Source organism: Crinia signifera, chromosome 4 (assembly GCF_055691185.1).
Source record: "Crinia signifera chromosome 4, ASM5569118v1, whole genome shotgun sequence".
NCBI classification, from domain to species: Eukaryota; Metazoa; Chordata; class Amphibia; order Anura; family Myobatrachidae; genus Crinia; species Crinia signifera.
Window position 1 is genome coordinate 42,720,478 of NC_139220.1, and position 19,728 is coordinate 42,740,205.

General features: G+C 47.1%; 1 long non-coding RNA gene across 1 annotated transcript in view; it reads right to left on the minus strand.

Annotated features, from left to right (window-relative positions):
• Positions 1 to 19,728, minus strand: part of LOC146072300 (uncharacterized) — a 32,734-nt gene that overhangs the window by 12,053 nt on the left and 953 nt on the right. The gene's annotated exons all lie outside the window — the stretch shown is intronic.

Here is a 19,728-nt window from a genome sequence, read left to right on the forward strand (position 1 = left end):
GCTAAAACGTTTTTTGCGCCAGGTCGATAAGTAATTAAGAAATTAAACCTGGCAAAAAACAGAGCCCACCTCGCCTGCCGCGAGTTCAATCTCTTGGCTGAGCGTAAATATGCCAAATTTTTATGATCGGTAAAGATCGTGACCTGATATTTGGCCCCTTCCAACCAATGCCTCCATTCTTCTAAGGCACATTTAATGGCCAGCAACTCCCTATTGCCGACATCGTAGTTGCCTTCGGCCTCTGAGAATTTCCTGGAGTAGAAAGCACAAGGATGTAGCAAGCCATCCAGTTTGTCCATTTGAGAAAGAACCGCACCTACGCCAATCTCTGATGCGTCTACCTCGAGAATAAAAGGGAATTCGGGATCGGGGTGTCGAAGAATGGGAGCAGAAGAAAATGCCCGTTTGAGCTCTTTAAAAGCCTCAATGGCAGACACCGGCCAGGATGTAGGATCGGCTCCCTTCCTGGTGAGGGCCACAATGGGGGAGACAATATCTGAGAAGTGGGAAATAAACCTCCTGTAGTAGTTCGCGAAGCCCAAAAATCTTTGAACCGCCTTCAAATTCGAAGGTTGCACCCACTCCCGAATGGCCTTAAGCTTGACAGGATCCATGGCGAAACCCTTGGGAGAGATAATGTAACCAAGGAACGAAATGGAATCTACCTCGAACTCGCATTTCTCGAGCTTGGCAAAAAGATTATTCTCCCTAAGCTTCTGAAGCACAGCCCTGACATGCTGGCGATGAAGATCCAAAGAAGAAGAATAAATTAAAATATCGTCAAGATACACCACAACAAAGATACCCAAAAACTCCCTGAGAACATCATTGATGAGGTCCTGGAACACAGCGGGTGCGTTGGCAAGGCCGAACGGCATGACTAAGTACTCGTAATGGCCCGAGTGAGTGTTAAACGCCGTCTTCCACTCATCTCCGGCCTTGATGCGGATGAGATTATACGCTCCGCGTAAATCAATCTTAGAAAAAACCACAGCTGCACGCAACTGATCAAAAAGAACAGAGATCAACGGCAAGGGATAAGAATTTTTTACCGTGATGTCGTTTAATTGACGAAAATCAATGCAGGGCCGTAAGGTCCCGTCTTTTTTTTTAACAAAAAAAAAACCTGCTCCCACTGGAGATTTAGAGGCTCTGATGAAGCCTTTTTTTAAGCTCTCCTCCACGTACTCCTGCATTGCCTTCTCTTCAGGCAAAGACAAAGAGTATAATCTACCCTTGGGTAATTTAGAGTCAGGTAACAAATTAATGGCGCAGTCATACGGACGATGCGGAGGAAGAGAGTCCGCCTCTTTTTTAGAAAAAACATCAGCGAATTCAGCATACTGGGCTGGCAACCCGGCAGGAATGGTAGTGGTGAGAAGAGCTGGAAGACTGATACACTGCTCAAAACACTCCTTGCCCCACCGTATCAATTCCCCAGAACGCCAATCAAAGACCGGGTTATGTCTCTTAAGCCAGGGAAGGCCAAGCACAATGGGTGTAATGGGACACTGAAAAACAAAAAACTTTATGCTCTCCGAATGGGAAAGTCCAACTCGAAAATCTAATAACTCCACAAAATGAGTGATGGCTCCACCAAGCAGGGTATTACCGTCTAATCCGCAAACGGTGAGCTGGGACGTCAACAGTTGCAGCGGTAAACCCAAATCATAGACAATTTTACTATCCAAAAAATTGGCTGCGGCGCCAGAATCCACTAACGCCTTACCCTCCCAGGAACTGAAACTAACTGGGATAAACAACGAATCAGATGGGGAAAACAATGAAAGGCCCGAGAAGATACTCCCCATTACTTCTGGGCTCTGCCGTTTCCCTGTAACAGGGAACATTTGTTCAGGATATGATCCTTAGATCCACAGTACATACATAACCCCAGGGAACGTCGTCGGGCCTTCTCCTTGGGAGTGAGCCTAGAAAATAACCTGGTAGCCCCAAGCTGCATGGGTTCACCCAGGTCTGGGGGAGCCTCCTCTGGGAGCTCACAACTGGGTAATGCTTGAGCCTCTTTTTCGCACCGCCTCTCCCTAATCCTCCGATCGATTCGTATGGCTAAAAGGATTAATTTATCCAAAGAAGGAGGAGAGGGATATTGTACCAAGCCATCCTTGACGTTATCCGCCAGGCCTAGGCGAAACTGACTCCGTAGGGCTGGATCATTCCACCCAGAGTCGGCGGCATAACGTCTGAACTTGGCGCTGTACTCCTCGGCAGAAAGATGACCCTGTTTCAGGGCTCTAAGATAAGCCTCAGCGGAGGCTGATCTGTCAGGATCGTCATAAAGGACTCCTAATGCCTGAAAAAAGGCATCTACCGAGCGGAGAGCAGGATCGTCTGGAGCCAGACTAAAGGCCCAAGACTGGGGGTCCCCCTGGAGGAGGGAAATCACAAGACCCACTCTCTGTTGCTCAGAACCTGAGGAGTGTGGTTTTAACTGGAAAAACAATCTACAACTCTCTCTAAAATTTATGAAATGGGGCCTATGACCTGAAAACCTATCAGGGAAATTAACTTTGGGTTCCTGGTGAGAACCCGCTGGTGGCTGAGCTGAGAGTTTGGTGTCCACCTTAATAGACAAATCCTGTAGCTGTTTGGTCAGGAGCGAAACCTGATTGGCCAGAGCTTGGGCCGCGTTGGGATCCATGACGACCAAGCAATAAAAAATGAAAAAATCGCGGTAAGGGAATATGGACCGTTCACTGCGGAGGTGGATGGCCCACAACACTGTTGGCTGGTTATACTGTTAGACACAAGGTGCCGGGAACCCCAAAGTGGAGGTATCGAGACGGCTCAGACGTGCTAGGAGGCCCGGTAACTGTGAAGCTAAATGGGTCCTAGCTGGTAATCATCACCGGTCGACATGGGCCACAGAGGAATCAACAGGGTAATGGAGGGCAATAGCCCTAGAGGCCCATGGGGTAGTAGCGAGGGCAGGTGACTGACCCGGAGGTGGAGATGATCAGCACTGGTAGGGAGGAAACTGTCTCGGCCCCTAACTCCGTTGTCACCCAGTACGTCCCACGGTAGGTGCGGAGGCCCTAAATCTTCTCGCACGGCAGCCACGTTTGAAGCACGGGTTAAGCCTGTACAACTCCGGTGCCCTCCAAAGCGTTTTAGGTGGTGGCCACAACCTACCGTTGGAGGAACGAGGTGGACAAGGGGAGAGCTAACTTAATGACCCCGGTGGCCGAGACAGGTGGCAGGGAAATGGACACAGGAATGGACGGGAGCCCTGGTACCCCTGCACACTGAACCTAGCACTGATAAGAATACACAAAATAATAAACCATGATACAGCAGGAAGAAATGGGAATAAGGAGTGCGTAACGATACCACTCCAGGGCCCAAGGCAGAAGACCGGAATGTCTCCAAGGAGACTGCAGGAAGCCGGAAGCCAGGAGAAATCTGCTGGGAACTTCTGAGTAGCAGAATCCACCGACCACAGGCAGGGAAGAAATCCGGGTATAGGAGCTGGAGAAACCACGGGTATAATGCAGGGAAGGAACTGCAGTATGGGCTGAAGAAAACAAGAAGGACACCCCAGGGTGCCTAAGCAATCTTATAACCAGCGGCTTGCTGGACTGTGTAATCTCCATTTATAGGAGAAGTGTGCGTGCAGCAGACTGTGCGCGCGCGAGGTGATGACGCGGCGGGGAAGGACGCCGGGCAGCAGGACGTGGTTGCCAGGCAACGCCCCGATGCTCGGACGCCGGGCGTGACGTCACCGACGCTCGGGACGTTGCCGACGCTCGGGGCGTTGCTGAGCAACGTCCTGATCGTCAGAGGACCGCCCGCCGTGCACCCCGGAGGACGGGGAGGCGACTGCACGGCGGCGGCGTCTGACACCCATATGGATCCAGCCTGGTATCAGATTGAAGGCCCAGCGATTTGGGTTCGACTGAGATCAACCTTGAGCTTCAGTGATGCCGAAGGGGGAACTGGCAGCCATTGAACTGGGTGGGGGTCGGAATTAGTGGGTCCCATGTTATTCTATAGGGAAAACGTTCCAGCTTTGCCTGGCCGTATCTCCAGTTCCCAGGGGGCTAGGGACACAAGGCTGGGCTCGTTGGAAAGCCCCTTTCCTCAGTTATAAAATGGGCTAATGGGTGGTCCTGTGCACCCCCGGACCACCCCCTAGATTCGCCTATGCTCTCCAATTCAATCGATGGAGGGGTCAACATGGAAACAGGAGAACGACTAACATGGGATCCCTTAAATTATGACAAATCTACCTACTAATTATTAGTTATATTAAGGACACTCACAGTGACCTTTTAAACAATTAGATGAATAAGCAAACTATTGAAAGGATATATACTAATAATAATCTGAACAACAGGAACAATTAAAACATTTCCCTCTAAAGGGATATATATAACAACATTGTGACTATTTTCCCTTGAAGTAATTGACACAACAACATAGTGACACTCACTGGATAAAATAATAGAATAAATAAACCACCTTACAGAAAAAAGAAAAATAGATAGAAGCATATCATATACAAAAAAAGTTAATAAATAAGAAATAATAAAAAATAAATAACAATAATAAAAAATATAAAATAATAATAAATAATAATAAAAAATCGAAAACAGAAAACAAAAAATAATAAAAAACCAACAAACAAGGGATAATTAAATAAGACATTAATAATTAATAAATTAATAATAATAAACGTCAATACATAAAACATATACAAATATATTGTAATAATTAATAAAAAGTAAAGTAATAAAAATATAAAATTAATTAAAACAATAAAACATCAAATATAAAACACTAGAATGATGACAAACAAAATGAAATACCGATATACCGATAATAAAATAAAATTAGGATTTAATGTGGATATAAGATCCAATTTACAATGAGAGTCCAGACAACGTTAGAAAATCACACTAAGGGCCTTATTTTGGTTCATTCTTTCTGACAAAATCCTTCTTGGATGGAAAAAACCATGTGCACTGCAGGGGGAGCAGATGTAACATGTGCAGAGAGAATTAGATTTGGGTGAGTTATTTTGTTTCTGTGCAGGGAAAATACTGACTGCTTTATTTTTACACTGCAATATAGATCTCACTTTGAAGTAAAACCCCACCCAAATCTAATTCTCTCTGCACAAGTAACACCTACCCCACCTGCAGTGCACATGGTTTTGCCCATCTAAGAAGGATTTTGTCAGAAAGAATGAACCAAAATAAGGCCCTAAGTGTGATACGCCCCATGACAACGGTTACTAAGGAAATAGCATAAATATCCTCTCTGAAGGATAACTCCCGATGAATATTGTGATATTGTACTGTCTCCCTGACAAAGTTTTCATTGCTGTTACTTAAGCCTGATATATACGCTGGTGCCGCAGGGCGAGTATCAAAGGAAGCGGTCAGCGTCTGCACGGCGCACACGGCACGCGGCTGATGGTTACCTGGCCGGGCGTGCAGGTGTAGAGTTGGCAGTTATCCCCACAAAGCACAGGGTGCATATAATTTGCACTGCTAGGGATAAAAGTCCACATGCTATCCCTGTATAAATGACCGCTAAATGTAATAGCAAAGAAAGCGGCAATTAACCGCATAGGTCATAAACAACAAACAGGAGGTTGTGGAGTATAACTTTTGAATGTAGCAGGCATCATAAAGAAATTACCTATGCTCAAACCACTGATCTTCTAGGCATATATGATTGAACATATTGTTAATATAACTGAAAAAGTGAAATCGGACAACTGTGAAATTGGACTAATTGGATAATGTGTATGCACTAACAGACACCTGACAAACGTATACGTCCACACAACAAAATAATAAATTACTGATATTATCGATATAAACATATTGGACACAGCAAGACTGAATGGTGTGCACCTACCACAGAAACTTGCTTATAAATAAAACCAATTGATTGTGACACTATACAACACAATTGGATGGGTCAGGATTGGACAGTGTGTATCCATCACAACAGAGGAATGCCACTTAATTAATTTTTGTGACATTGTACTGTCTCCCATATAAAAGCCCCTACTGGGGATATAACAGCTCGACACACACCGTGGTGTCACAGTACTAACCCCACATGCCATCCTGTATAAATGACCGCTAAATACAGCAGCAAAGAAAGCGGTAAATAACCGCATGGGTCATAAACAGGCTGCTGTAGAGTGCAATTCTTAAATATGGCAGGCACTATATGAAATCACTAAGGTTCAATCTAGTGATCTCCAATACACATGTGATCAAATATATTAAAAATAAAACTAAGAAATAATAAAATTGAACATTTGTGAAATTGGATAAATTGGACAGTGTGTGTGCACCATTAGAACCCACAAAACAGCCAAGTGACCATTTACAATGGTGTAGTGTTAAAAACTACATTTAACACACACAAATAAATCGGAAAAGGACTGTACAAATATACTATCAGTATTTCACTGAGAAGTTGGGCTGTACAAACGGGGAGGAGTGTGTAGAGTTAATCTAATATCCAGCTTACGAACGGAGAGTCCTAGTAAAATTGGTTAGTGTTTATTATTAACACAATCCAAGCACAACGTATCCGCACAGTGAAATCAGTGCTTATTGTCCACATATTAACTAATTAAAATCACAGTGTATTACGAGCCGAAAGGCACATAAGCCTACAACAAAATATTTAATCAATAGCCAGAAAAAAATACATTTGGTCTGAGCAACAATATTACAATCAGGCAACTGATCAGTAAAAATACATGTACAGTGAACAAAGTCTTTTTTCCTGAACGGAGATAAGCAAAATCTGGAGACAGTAACACACATATAAAAAATTGAATGAGCTTCTACATCACGATCTTTTTTAAACCACTATTTCTAAACTTTATTCACTTCTACGTATTTGTTCTAAATTGAGAAGCAGTAATTAGCATACTCCTTCTCTTTTAAAGTATATCCAATAAAAGCTATATTTTATAAGTGCATATTATCAGTTGGACGCCTTACATAAGTTATCTGCAGTGTGCACCCACTTAATCTCTACTGTTCCCTTCCCCCTTTTTTTGTCCAGATGTGGGCCCACCTGGATCGGTGATGCCCACATCTCGACACCAACCACCAGCTAAATGTAAATACAGCTAGAATTTAAACTACCGTTCTTTCCGCCATATCAGTTTGTCTTCAAACTGACCCGCCACCACAACACTACAAAGCTCCTCTCAAAACTAACCATCCAAACTTCTCAGGATGTCCATCATATCCTTGAAAAACAAGGCCATTCCCACTATGGAGAGATGCATTCCATCAGATCGATACAGTGTCTCGTTCCTAAAGGAGGTGGCCTCATGCCTGATGACCATCACACCTTCCGCAGCGACTGCCTTGCCGACCACGGAGTTAATCCTTCTCCGCACAATATCAATAGCCCCTGGACTACTGCATCTCTCCATATCCTCCTAGGTATAATCTCCGACCAGAAGAACCTACAGAAACGCCACTCTCTAATCAAATCCATTAAATTCCTAATCTCAAAACGGATATTGAGACCGGAATTATGCGTGAGGTCGTTGCCCCCCAGGTGGATAATATAAAGGATGAAATGGGGAAAAATACCCGTGAATTCCCTTAATGGTGATTTTAACTTACTATATTAGATTGAAATGACTAATAGGAAGGTGATACAGGTGACCTATTTAAAACTAGTTATTTGAATTCATTAAATTATTTAAATTCTAAACTAAATTTATTACCAACAGCTGTTGGGGGGTGGGAAGGGGAGGGTCGCCCGCTTTGACTTAAAGCAAAAACACAAATCTTTCACCAGTTGGCAAAAGCCAAATTTAAGACTGGTGATAACACAAAAATTCTTCAAGGCCCCCCAAACGCTACGGCGCGTTTGAGCGAGCGGCTACTCCTCAAATGGGCTCACTGGATGATGACGGCCTGATGTAACGCCTAAACGCACCAGACCGCCATCTCCCAAGTGCTCGTATGTCGACCTGGTACCAACCCTCCGCAGCAGCAGCCAAGGCGGCGCCGATACGAAATGATTGTGTGCCAAAGCCGGCCGGAGAAAGACCCTGATGCAAAATGCAGCGCTGAGAAACCGACCTGAACTGAAATTTAGTAAGGTGAGACCCGAGGATGTGCATCAACAAGGCCTTTGAGGTTGCAAATCCAAATAAGCCACAGCCGCCGCCACCGGACAAATCCGGTGATCGCCACTACGACCCAAATGGACCCACTGACCCTGCCCACTATGTCAGTCTAGGAGCGCTGGGCTTTGCACCATAACCGTCGTGGTGTCGTCGACATGATGAAACATCATGGGCGAAGCCGATGTCCTGGCTGCGGACACCAGTTCACCCACTATGAATGCCCCATGAAAAGCCATGGCAAAGGCCAGTCGAAAAAACCGAACCTCATAATCAGTTGAGCAAATGACTCTTAAAGACTTAGAGATTCGACACAATAGACCGGCGTAAACTGGCCGTTTCCTGTCCGGCAAAACCGTATGGGTTCAGGCCCACCCTTTCAGCATCCTGGAAAGGACGAAAGACTTTGTAATGTCTCTCGCCTCCGAGACGCAAAAAGAATGAAATCCCTGACAAGGAGCGCCCGACAAAACTTCGGGATTTCCCCTGCAAGTACAGGCTCCAAACGAAGGCAATAATAAGCTGCTCAGTGCTCTTACCTCCGCCACCCCGTTCAAGAACGAACTCATTGCAGCGCTCCCCCGGCGGCCAGATATGCCCTGAATGCCACCGGCGCTAAGGATCGCAGGGCCAGCTCTTCTACCCCTGCAGTGGCACCTGCCATAGAAAAGATGGACCTGCTCACCATACTTCTGGGCGAAAGGCACAAGCTGCCTAAAACGTACCCATTCAAAACGAGACAGTGCATCTGCTACTTAATTAAACCCCCCGGGCACGTGCTATGCCCGCAACGTAATGTTTGCCAAGCATAGCATCACCATCCGAGCTAAAAATGCACAAAACCGGCAAGGATGTTGACCTCTGGCGACCAACAGCGTACACCACTCCTAGGCACCAAAAGACAACCTCCTGTTACTCAATTCTTTGGCCCAAAGTTCCAAAGCGACCATTATTGGAAATATCTCCAATACAGCATGTTTTTTATTAAAGCGCTCTGGACCCACAGCTCCGGCCAAGACTCCATGCACCAACGCCCCGCATAGAATGCTCCAAAGCCTGTGGAACCCGCGCCGTCCGTGTACAATTCTAACTCGGCATTTGCAACGACTGGAGCTTGCCGTATGCATATACCGTTAAAATTTGCCAAAAACATTTCCCGCACCTTCAAATTTCTCTTTATTTCTGAAGATAAGCGAAGAAAATGATGCAGCTTACGTATGCCCACGGTCGCTCTCTGAATTTTACGACAAAAGATTTTACCCATGGGTATCCCTCTACTCGCAAGGTTAAACAGCTCCAATAAAGATTGGGCCTATCTAAGCGTTAAATTTGCCGCCGCCATGTCCTAAAGTATTTCGTCATTATCCTGCGAAAGTCTACAGACACCAGCCTCGGAATCAATTTTTTATCCCAAGGTACACCAGGCATGTAGTAGGGCCCTTATTTTTTTTTCACCACAGGTACTCCGAAATCCCTAAACAAGTTAAGAGCTGATTCTAGTAACCATAAATCAGAATCTGAAGGACCTACCAAAAGGAAATCATCCAAATAATGATTGATGCTAGAAGCTCCCGCCACTTCCCGCAAACAGCACTGCAAGAAAGTGCTAATACGCTCAAAATATGCACATGATATAGAGCAACCCCGTCCAATTTAAATCCCATAAATTTAAATGCGGCCTTATTCAATGTAAAAGTCTAAAAGCTGACTCAACATCCAACCTGCACATGAGGGCACTAGGACCAAGACTCCGAACGATCGCCATAGCGTCTTTGAATAATAGGTAATTAACTGTGCATAAATCGTCAGCAATGGCATCATTAACCGACGACCCTCTAGGGCTGGGGTAGCCAACTCCAGTCCTCGAGAGCTACCAACAGTTAATGTTTTCCAGATCTCCTCAAAGAATCACAAGTGAAGTAATTAGCTCCACCTGTGGATCTTTGAAAATGTTTCAGCTAGTAATGAGTGCACCTGTGCAGCAGCTGGGTTGTCTGGAAAATGTGAACTGTTGGTAGCTCTCGAGGACTGTAGTTGGCTACCACTGCTCTAGGGCATGAAAGGTGCTGAATCAGCCTAAACCTCCCCTGAACTTTTTTAGGTACCACCCCAATGGGTGACAAAATCAGTCCCTCCACTGGCGGTGTGTGAAATGGGCCTGCCATGCGTCCCAATTTAACTACAGCCTCTACCTTCTGTTTTATTGCATCCTGATACTCCACGGCCGAACGTAAATTACCCCTAGACCCTGCGTTAATGGGGTCAGAAACGGGCAATTGAAAACTTACAGAAAACCCAGACTGCATAAAATCTGCTGTCTCTCTATCCGGGTAACGTTTCAGCCATGGCAACATCCTGACCAACGATATTGTGGTTGGGGCTCAATCCAACGACAGGTGCCACTGGACCGGGGCTTTGCCGAGGACTGAGCCCCACCCCTGCCCCCAGTTGGTGGTTTCGTGCAATCCTAGATTGCCTGCGATCCCCCGCATCTGAGACAAAGGTGCCGAAAACTACAACGATTTCCCAGATTACATAGGCCATTGTTAATCGCGAAACATTTTCCGTGGCCAGGCTTGCTATTAGCTCCCCTATTATTGTTATTAGGCCTATTACCTTACTGCCGCAACCAACCTTTTCCTTCGGAAGCCTTGAAGGGCGTAGCTAATTCGGTAACTTTGACGTAAAGTTCTAGGTCTTTTTCACCTAAATCAAACACCTCTCGGCCCTGTTGCTTCCTTTTAAACTCCTCGTGATAGGTACGCCAGCCAGAACCCATGCACGAGGTGTATAGTTTATGAATCAGAAACTGGTATCTCACCAGATTCATGTATTCACCGGGATGGCTCTCCAGATAACAGGCCGCAAAATTAAGCATGCCCCTTATCTAGTTGTTGTTGGTATGAAGGCCTCCTCATTGGAGGAGCCCTTCTTCCTAGCCGTAAGTAGAGCCCGCCTATCTTTGCTTGTTAAAGCAAAAATATCCACATAACGGCCTTTTCGAATCCTATCCCGAGCCCTAGGCCGCAAACCCCGTTTCACAGCAGTGTTTGCGCAATGTACTGTATCGGATTCCACCGATACATTAGAGGAGCCCGAGGTATGTGACCGATAAGTTCTATGCCTCTTCCGCTTTGAATGGCGCATGCCCCCATCGGAAGATGAAATATCTTCGGATGAAGTGGACGCCAGTGAAGAATCATAATCCCTACACCTGCACCTTCTTTTCCTGGATTTGGAGGACTTAGCCCGTTTCCCTGAAGCTGACGACGTCGAACCCCCTGATCCGTCATTATTTGACCTATCAGCACTATTACTGGCCCAATCGGGATCGTTAGAAGACTCACCCAAACTCGAACCAGTGTTGCCCCCATTGACTCCTTCACCTCCTTGACGGCTTACAGATGCTCTTTCCATGTTGCTCTGCGACGATCCCCGACTTGACGGTAAAGGGTTAGTAACATGCACAGGCAAATTGGAATCACTATGTGATGCCGCTTCTACTGAATGAACAGAATGACCTGGATCTGTCACATTTAATGCTGGCGCAATGACTCTGGCTATAATTTCGGATAATGTAGCCACCGTGGTTGATGATACAGAACCCCCCTACCCACCTGGAGCAGTGGTTACCAGGGGGGCCACAGCTGACACCACTGCAGCGCATACCGACGTCAATGCCGACTAATCTATGGTAACTAAATTACCATTACCCCTTACTGTGTCTGATCAACCAGCCCGAACCCCGGCCCGGGTTGTGACCACAACATTAGACTGGGCCCCGACCCTAGCCAATCTCCTTCGGTCCCTGCGCCTGCTTTTTGCGTTATCCCCGACAAGACCCTATCAACTGCCGAATTGCCCTCAGGCGTGCTATCTAGAGGTACGGTGCTCCGCAAGTGAGGTGCTGAGCTCATCACCTGACCACGACACCTGAACCTCGGTCTGTTGACCACCCCCTGGTGAACTATCCCCGGATCTACTATACTCAATGGACTGTGACTCCCCAGTGAAGTCACTGTGTGACTGGTCACTCCACCTAATGGTGTCAAGGCCAGTAATTCCCTTTCCCTTAGGGCAGCGGTTCCCAATCTTTTTCTTATCACGGCACCGTAGAGTATCAGAATTTTTCCAAGGCACCCCTAGGCCCCCAAAAATATATATCAAATTAAGTAGATTGTGTTTATATGTGCTTCTTAGGTTCAGTTATGTGGTAAAGGGCAGGATTTGATTCTGATTGTACACATTTTATGATTGGCAGCCACCAGCACTGGTTGCTTCCACAAATAATTGATCATAAATAATTAGAATTGGTCCTGGACGACCAACCCGAGGCACCCCTGCAAGTGTCCCGAGGCACCCCAGGGAGACTAGGCGCACAGTTTGGGAACCACTGCCTTAGGGACAGCTTGCTCCTAATTCTGTCAATCATTCCGGACCTTCTAAGTCTGCTGTCTCCTCTGCCACCATATGGCACTGCAGCCTGACTTTCTTCAGAAGCACCTACTAGCATGTCCTGGTGTCCGAGGCTGACTACAGCCTACAGCAGGGGTGTCCAACCTTTCACCTTCCCTGGGCCACATTAGAAGATGAAAATTTGGTTTGGGCCGCACATAAAATAAAATAACAGTAACGATACCTGATCATCCAAAAAAAAACATAGAAAACATAGTTAACATATTAAACTTAATTGGAAATGAAGTTAGTGAGATGTTTGACATTGTTTCTCACATTCTGACACAGAGAATAAGCCGAAATTCACTTTCTGACACAGAGAATAAACCGTAATTCACAATGTGACACAGGGAATGAGTAAAAATTCACTTTTTGACACAGAGAATAAGCCGTAATTCACATTTTGACACAGAGAATAAGCCAAAATTCACATTCTGACACAGAGAATAAGCCAAAATTCACTTTCTGACACAGAGAATAAGCCAAAATTCACAATGTGACACAGGGAATGAGTAAAAATTCACATTGTGACACAGGGAATGAGTACAAATTCACATTCTGACACAGAGAATAAGCTGAAATTCACTTTCTGACACATAGAATAAGCCGAAATTCACAATGTGACACAGGGAATGAGTAAAAGTTCACATTTTGACACAGAGAATAAGCCGTAATTCACATTTTGACACAGAGAATGAGCCAAAATTCACATTGTCACACAGAAAATAAGCTGAAATACACATTCTGACACAGGGAATGAGTAAAAAAAGGGATAAGAACTTACCGTTCGTATCCCTTTCTCTGATATGGTCCTGGTGACACAGCTCAACACTGGGATGTAGGAGGGTCCGAAGGAGCCAGGCACCTATCCTAAAGCTTTAGAGGGTAGGCTCCTCCCCTACTGCATCCCTGGACTCTTCAGTTCAATCTTTCAAAGCCACTGGAATACATTAACTCAGTACAAACGCCTGCACATATTAAATGCACATCTTATAACAGTAACTGTTAACTTTTAACCATTTTAACATGAACATCATGAAAATTCTGGCATACTTACTGAGCGTAAGGGAGGGATCGCTGTGTCACCAGGACCATATCAGAGAAAGGGATTTGAACGGTAAGTTCTTACAAAAATCCCTTTTTCTCTTTCAATGGTCCTGGTGACACAGCTCAACACTGGGACGTTCCAGAGCCGGTCCTTTGGGAGGGTACGCTCAGGTCTGCAGCTCTCAGCACTGCTCGCCCAAATGATGCGTCCTCCGACGCGAACTCATGGAATCTATAGAATTTGGCAAATGTGTGAACAGATGACCAAGTAGCAGCTCTGCAAACCTGCTCAGCTGTGGCCCCATGTCGAACCGCCCAAGAGGTGGCAACAGACCTGGTGGTATGCGCATTAATTCTGGCCGGTACAGGCCTACCCGCTTTGGTATATGCAAATGCTATCACAGATCGCAACCACCTAGCAATAGTCTGCTTAGATGCAGGCCAACCAATTTTGTGTACGTCATACAGTACCAACAATGTGTCAGTCTTTCTGACACTCTTCACTCTGTCCACATATATGCGTAAGGCACGCACAACATCCAAAGTCTTCAACTTGTCCCCCTTCTTAGAACCCTGTGGGGGTTGAAACACAGGTAGAACTATCTCCTGATTTAAATGGAAGGCAGAGACTACCTTCGGTAAAAACTGAGGCACTGTTCTAAGAACAGCCCTGTCATTATGAAAAATTAAGAAGGGAGATTTGCATGACAAGGCTCCCAACTCTGATACTCTTTTAGCAGATGCTACTGCTAACAAAAACACTAGCTTCCACGTGAGAAACTTAAAGTCCGCCGACCTCAAAGGCTCAAAAGGTGCCTTCTGAAGGCAATCCAAAACCAGTGACAGGTCCCAAGGCGCTACTGGTTGCTTGTAAGGGGGTTTCAATCTAGATACCCCTTGTAAAAAGGTTTGAATCTCCGGCAAAATGGCTATCCTTTTTTGGAAATAGATGGATAAGGCCGAAATCTGTACCTTCAATGATTGAAGGCTTAGGCCTGATGAAAAACCATCTTGTAAGAACTCCAACATTCTTGCTAACTTGAAGTGAGATGTGTGAGCCTTTCGTCTCTCACACCATCTGATGTACGTCTTCCAGACTCTATAATAATTTGCCGAAGATACAGCCTTCCTGGCTTTAATCATAGTCTGTACTACTGCCTCAGAAAATCCTTTTCTTTTCAAAATGGCGGCTTCAATAGCCAGGCCGTCAAAATCAATCGATCGGAATCCAGGTGATTGAATGGGCCCTGTCTTAGCAGATCTGGTCTCCGAGGCAGACGCCACGAGTCCACAGACAACCTCTGAAGCCTGGAGTACCAGGACCTCCTTGGCCAATCTGGGGCCACAAGAATCACCGGAACCTTCTGGTCCTGTATTCTTTTCAAAAGTCTCGCTAACATTGGTACTGGAGGAAATGCATAAAGAAGATCCCCCTGCCATTGAGAAGTCATGGCATCCACTGCCTCCGCTAGTGGATCCCTCATTCTGGAATAGAACCTGGGCACCTGATGATTGAACCTGGATGCCATCAGGTCCACATCCGGAGTTCCCCATTTCCAAGTGATCTGTTGAAACACCTGAGGGTGTAGGCTCCATTCCCCTTCCTTGAGCTCCTCCCTGCTCAGGAAGTCGGCTTCTATATTCTCTACTCCTGGAATGAAAATAGCCGATACCGCTGGAACATTCTGTTCCGCCCATAGAAAGATTCTGGAAACCTCCCACATGGCCAATTTGCTGCGTGTACCTCCCTGGTGATTCAGATACGCCACAGCTGTGGCATTGTCGGTCTGAATCCTCAAAGGGAGGTTCCTTAATCTGTCTCCTGCCAAGGAAATCACTTTCCAGACAGCTCTCAGCTCCAAGATGTTGATTGGTAACGCTGATTCCTCTGCCGTCCACAGGCCCTGCAGCCTGAGATCCAGGACTACTGCTCCCCATCCCCTGAGGCTGGCATCGGTAGTTACTACCAACCAGTCCCAGGTCTGTAATGACCGACCCCACTGAAGAGAGTCTACTTCTGTCCACCATTTCAAGGAGTCTCGAGTGTCCGAAGACAGCACTATCATCTCGGACTTCATGGTCAGAGTGTTTCCTGACCATGCTGACAAAATGTTCCATTGGAAGTTCCGAGAGTGGAACCTGGCAAATTGAAGCGTCTCGAATGACGCCACCATTTTCCCCAGGAGCTTGAGGCACCTCCAAACCGAAATGCTCCGAGCCCTGAGAATCTCCTGGACTAAGGTGACCAGATCCCTGGCCTTTTCCTCTGGGAGAAATACCCGATGTAGATGGGTATCCAGTATGACTCCCAAGAAATGGAGCCTCTGTGATGGTACTAACTGAGATTTTTGCAAATTTAAAATCCAGCCGTGAGCCTGCAAAAAACTGATGGCCTCTGTCAAGTGCCTCTGAAGCATGGCTGCTGACTCTGCTTTGAACAGGAGATCGTCCAAATAGGGTATTACTGTGATTCCCCTGAGCCTCAGCCCCGCCGCCATTACTGACATTATCTTTGTGAATACCCTTGGCGCGGTTGCTAGCCCAAAGGGTAACGCCCGGAATTGTAAATGCAGGTCTCCTATGGCAAACCTCAGCAAGGTCTGATGTTCCGGGTGTATAGGAACGTGCAGATATACGTCCTGGACATCCATGGACGCCAAAAATTCTCCCTGGTCCAGACTCAGTAGTACTGACCGTAAGGACTCCATTTTGAAATGGTCTACCCATAGATGAACATTTAGGGATTTCAAATTTAGTATTGGTCTGAAAGACCCGTCTGGTTTGGGCACCAGGAACAGCGTGGAGTAAAAGCCTTTCTTCCACTCTGCCCTGGGAACTGGAGTAACCACCCCTTTTTCCAACAGGGAATGAGCCGCTCTCATGAGAGCTGTGCGAAGGAGCGCCAGCTTTGGCAAGGATGTGGGGATGAACCTCTTCGGAGGCGGCCCTCTGAAAGGGATTTTGTAACCCTGTGTTATAATATCTAACGCCCAGGCATCCTGGCCTAGAGAAGCCCAAGCGTCCCTGAAGAGTGTGAGACTCACTTTTATCACTGTCGGGCATATCCCCTGACAGTCATGCGGAGGGTTTGTCCTCTCCCTTTGCGGCAGGCTTCTTGTGAAAAGAGCCAAATTTGGACTTTTGTGTCTTGCCTCTAGAGGACTGAAACCTTCCCCTGAAAGACTGTCCTCGAAAGGACGCACCACCTCTAGGGGAGGGCCGAAAGGACGGCCTAAAAGCAGAAAATCTGGACGTCTGCTTTGCTGAGGAGGCCGGCAGGAATGTACTTTTGCCGCCCGTGGCCTGTTTTATAATCTCCTCTAATTCGGTACCAAAGAGTACCTTTCCTTTGAAGGCTAATGTTTCCAGAGCCTTCTTGGACTCATTGTCCGCTTCCCAGGCTTTAAGCCAAAGCACTCTCCTGGCATTAATGGAGACTGTGGACACTCTGGTCGCCATTTTAATAGCTTCCTCCTCTGCTTCCACTGCATATTCTGCAGCAGCCTTAATCTTTTCTGCAAGCAGTAACGCACCAGGATCAGCCTGCAGCATGGTGCATAAATCACCAGCCCACTCTATCATGGCCTTAGAGACCCAGGCTGAAGCAATAAGGGGCCGTAAGGTAAACCCCACCCCTTCAAAGATAGCCTTGAGGTTACCCTCCAGCTTTTTATCCACAGAATCTTTAAAAGCTGCACCGCCCTGTACTGGTAATACAGTAGCCTTGGACAAACGTGCCACTGAAGCGTCCACAACTGGGACCTTTTCCCAGAGCTCCGCATGAGACTCTGGCATGGGGTACAGACTAAGGAATCGCGTAGGCATCTGTAGCCTCTTATCAGGAGTTTTCTAAGCCCCTTCTAACAATTCCTGTAACCCCTCATCTGAAGGAAAAGTAACAGACTCCTTCCGCTGTCGCTTAAAAACACCTTTAACAGGAGTCTTATCCTCCACAGACAGCTTTAAAGCCTGCTTCACAGCTACAATGAGATCCTCTATACCAGCAGCAGAGGTCTCTTCCAAATCATCACCCTGATCCCAGGGGATGTCAGTATACGCTCCCTCTTCCTCCTCTACCACAGTAGGCATAGCATAAGACCTTCTAGGGGTCCCTGCAACATCATCCATTTTGTCTAGCATTTCACTGAACCTGTTGATCCCCTTAGCAGTATCCTGCATCACCTGAATCAGCGCAGGATCTGCCTGGGTAAGAGGCAAGGAGCCAGACGACTGCTGAGATGATGGCATAGGTCTCTGTGATTCTACCAGCCCATCACTCTGCCTGTCCAAAAGCTGCACCAAAGCGTTTACTGACCTGCCTAGGGCCCTGGCCCACGCAGGTTCCATCTGCTCTGCCCTATGGGGTTCACTCCCCATGGGTCTCACATCAGCGCAAGTAATACATAAGACCCCCTTGGCCATCTGCTCAGGGACAAATTTTAGTGTGCAAACATTGCACGCGCTCAGTGCACTAAGAGCTCCCTCCCCCAAAACCACAGCCTGATGCTCAGACATGATGCAAGTGAAATATATATAAATATATACAGTGCTAACAATGTACAAGCGTTTATACAGAGCCAATGCACCCAATCACTTATCTGTCTGTTGGTTTCAACTGCGGGGAAGCGATGCCCAGGAAATCCAAGTCACTCTGCCAGGATCAGTAAGCCAGCTCAGCTCTGCTGCAAGCGTTCTGAAAGGCGCCAAAGTCAGAGTGAAGGAAGAGACCACAAGTCCCTGCTGCTGCGGGGTCCGTGACCTTTTGGCGCCAACCACCCCCAGCCAGCCGCTCCTTAGGTAGGATTTCCTAGTTCCAGTGTCTCCCCCTCGACTGGGGACCACTTGGAACATGCCTGTCACAACGCTGCTGTCCTCTCATATAGGAGCTCAGCGTGTAAGCTCCGCATAAAATGGCCGCCGCCATCACGGAGCGCCTGTCCCCCATGATCCCCACCTAAACGTGGAGCCGGTTTCAGGGTACTCTGGAGCCCAGGCAGCCTCTTAGAAGAGGCTGTAAGCGCTGCACAGGGAGACCAGACAGTGTCTCCCCTGTGCACAGTGAGCTGACAGGACGCGCTTCTGTCAGCTCCTGCTGCGCTAGCAGTGTGAGGATTCACTATGAGAATCCTCACACTGTGCCTACCTAGCTAGGGTGAAAGTTAATAAAACAATAAAAAATTCCCTAACTACTCTAATTCTTCGGCTGCTCCTGCAGCCCTTTAGAATAGCACCCACTCCAGTGGGCACCTAACACGAACTGAAGAGTCCAGGGATGCAGTAGGGGAGGAGCCTACCCTCTAAAGCTTTAGGATAGGTGCCTGGCTCCTTCGGACCCTCCTACATCCCAGTGTTGAGCTGTGTCACCAGGACCATTGAAAGAGTAAATTCACATTCTGACACAGGGTGCCAGATAACACATATGCCCCCACAGTGCCATATGACACATATGCCCCCACAGTGCCATATGACACATATGCCCCCACAGTGCCATATGACACATATGCCCCCATAGTGCCAGATGACACACATGCCCCCACAGTGCCAGATGACACACATGCCCCCACAGTGCCAGATGACACATATGCCCCCACAGTGCCAGATGACACATATGCCCCCACAGTGCCAGATGACACATATGCCCCCACAGTGCCAGATGACACATATGCCCCCACAGTGCCATATGACACATATGCCCCCACAGTGCCATATGACACATGCCCCCACAGTGCCATATGGCACATATGCCCCCACAGTGCCATATGACACATATGCCCCCACAGTTCCTCTTCTTCACCACCCCCCAAACCACGCCACCCCACCTGTATTAATTCTGACTTACTATTTTTGCTGCGCCGTCCGCCCCTTCACATTCTGCACTGCAGCAGGACCCAGTCTTTATGCCGCCAGATATGCCGCCTTATCTCCCTATGGCCGCCGACTGCACGTTAAGTGCCAGCCTCCACCAACTCCTTTTGGCGACTGACCATCCTGTAAGCGCTGTATGTCAGTGCGCGGTGACGTCACCCGCGCACCTCCGCAAAGGACTGCTGGGACCGGGCTTCAGAAGAAACATCATGCCC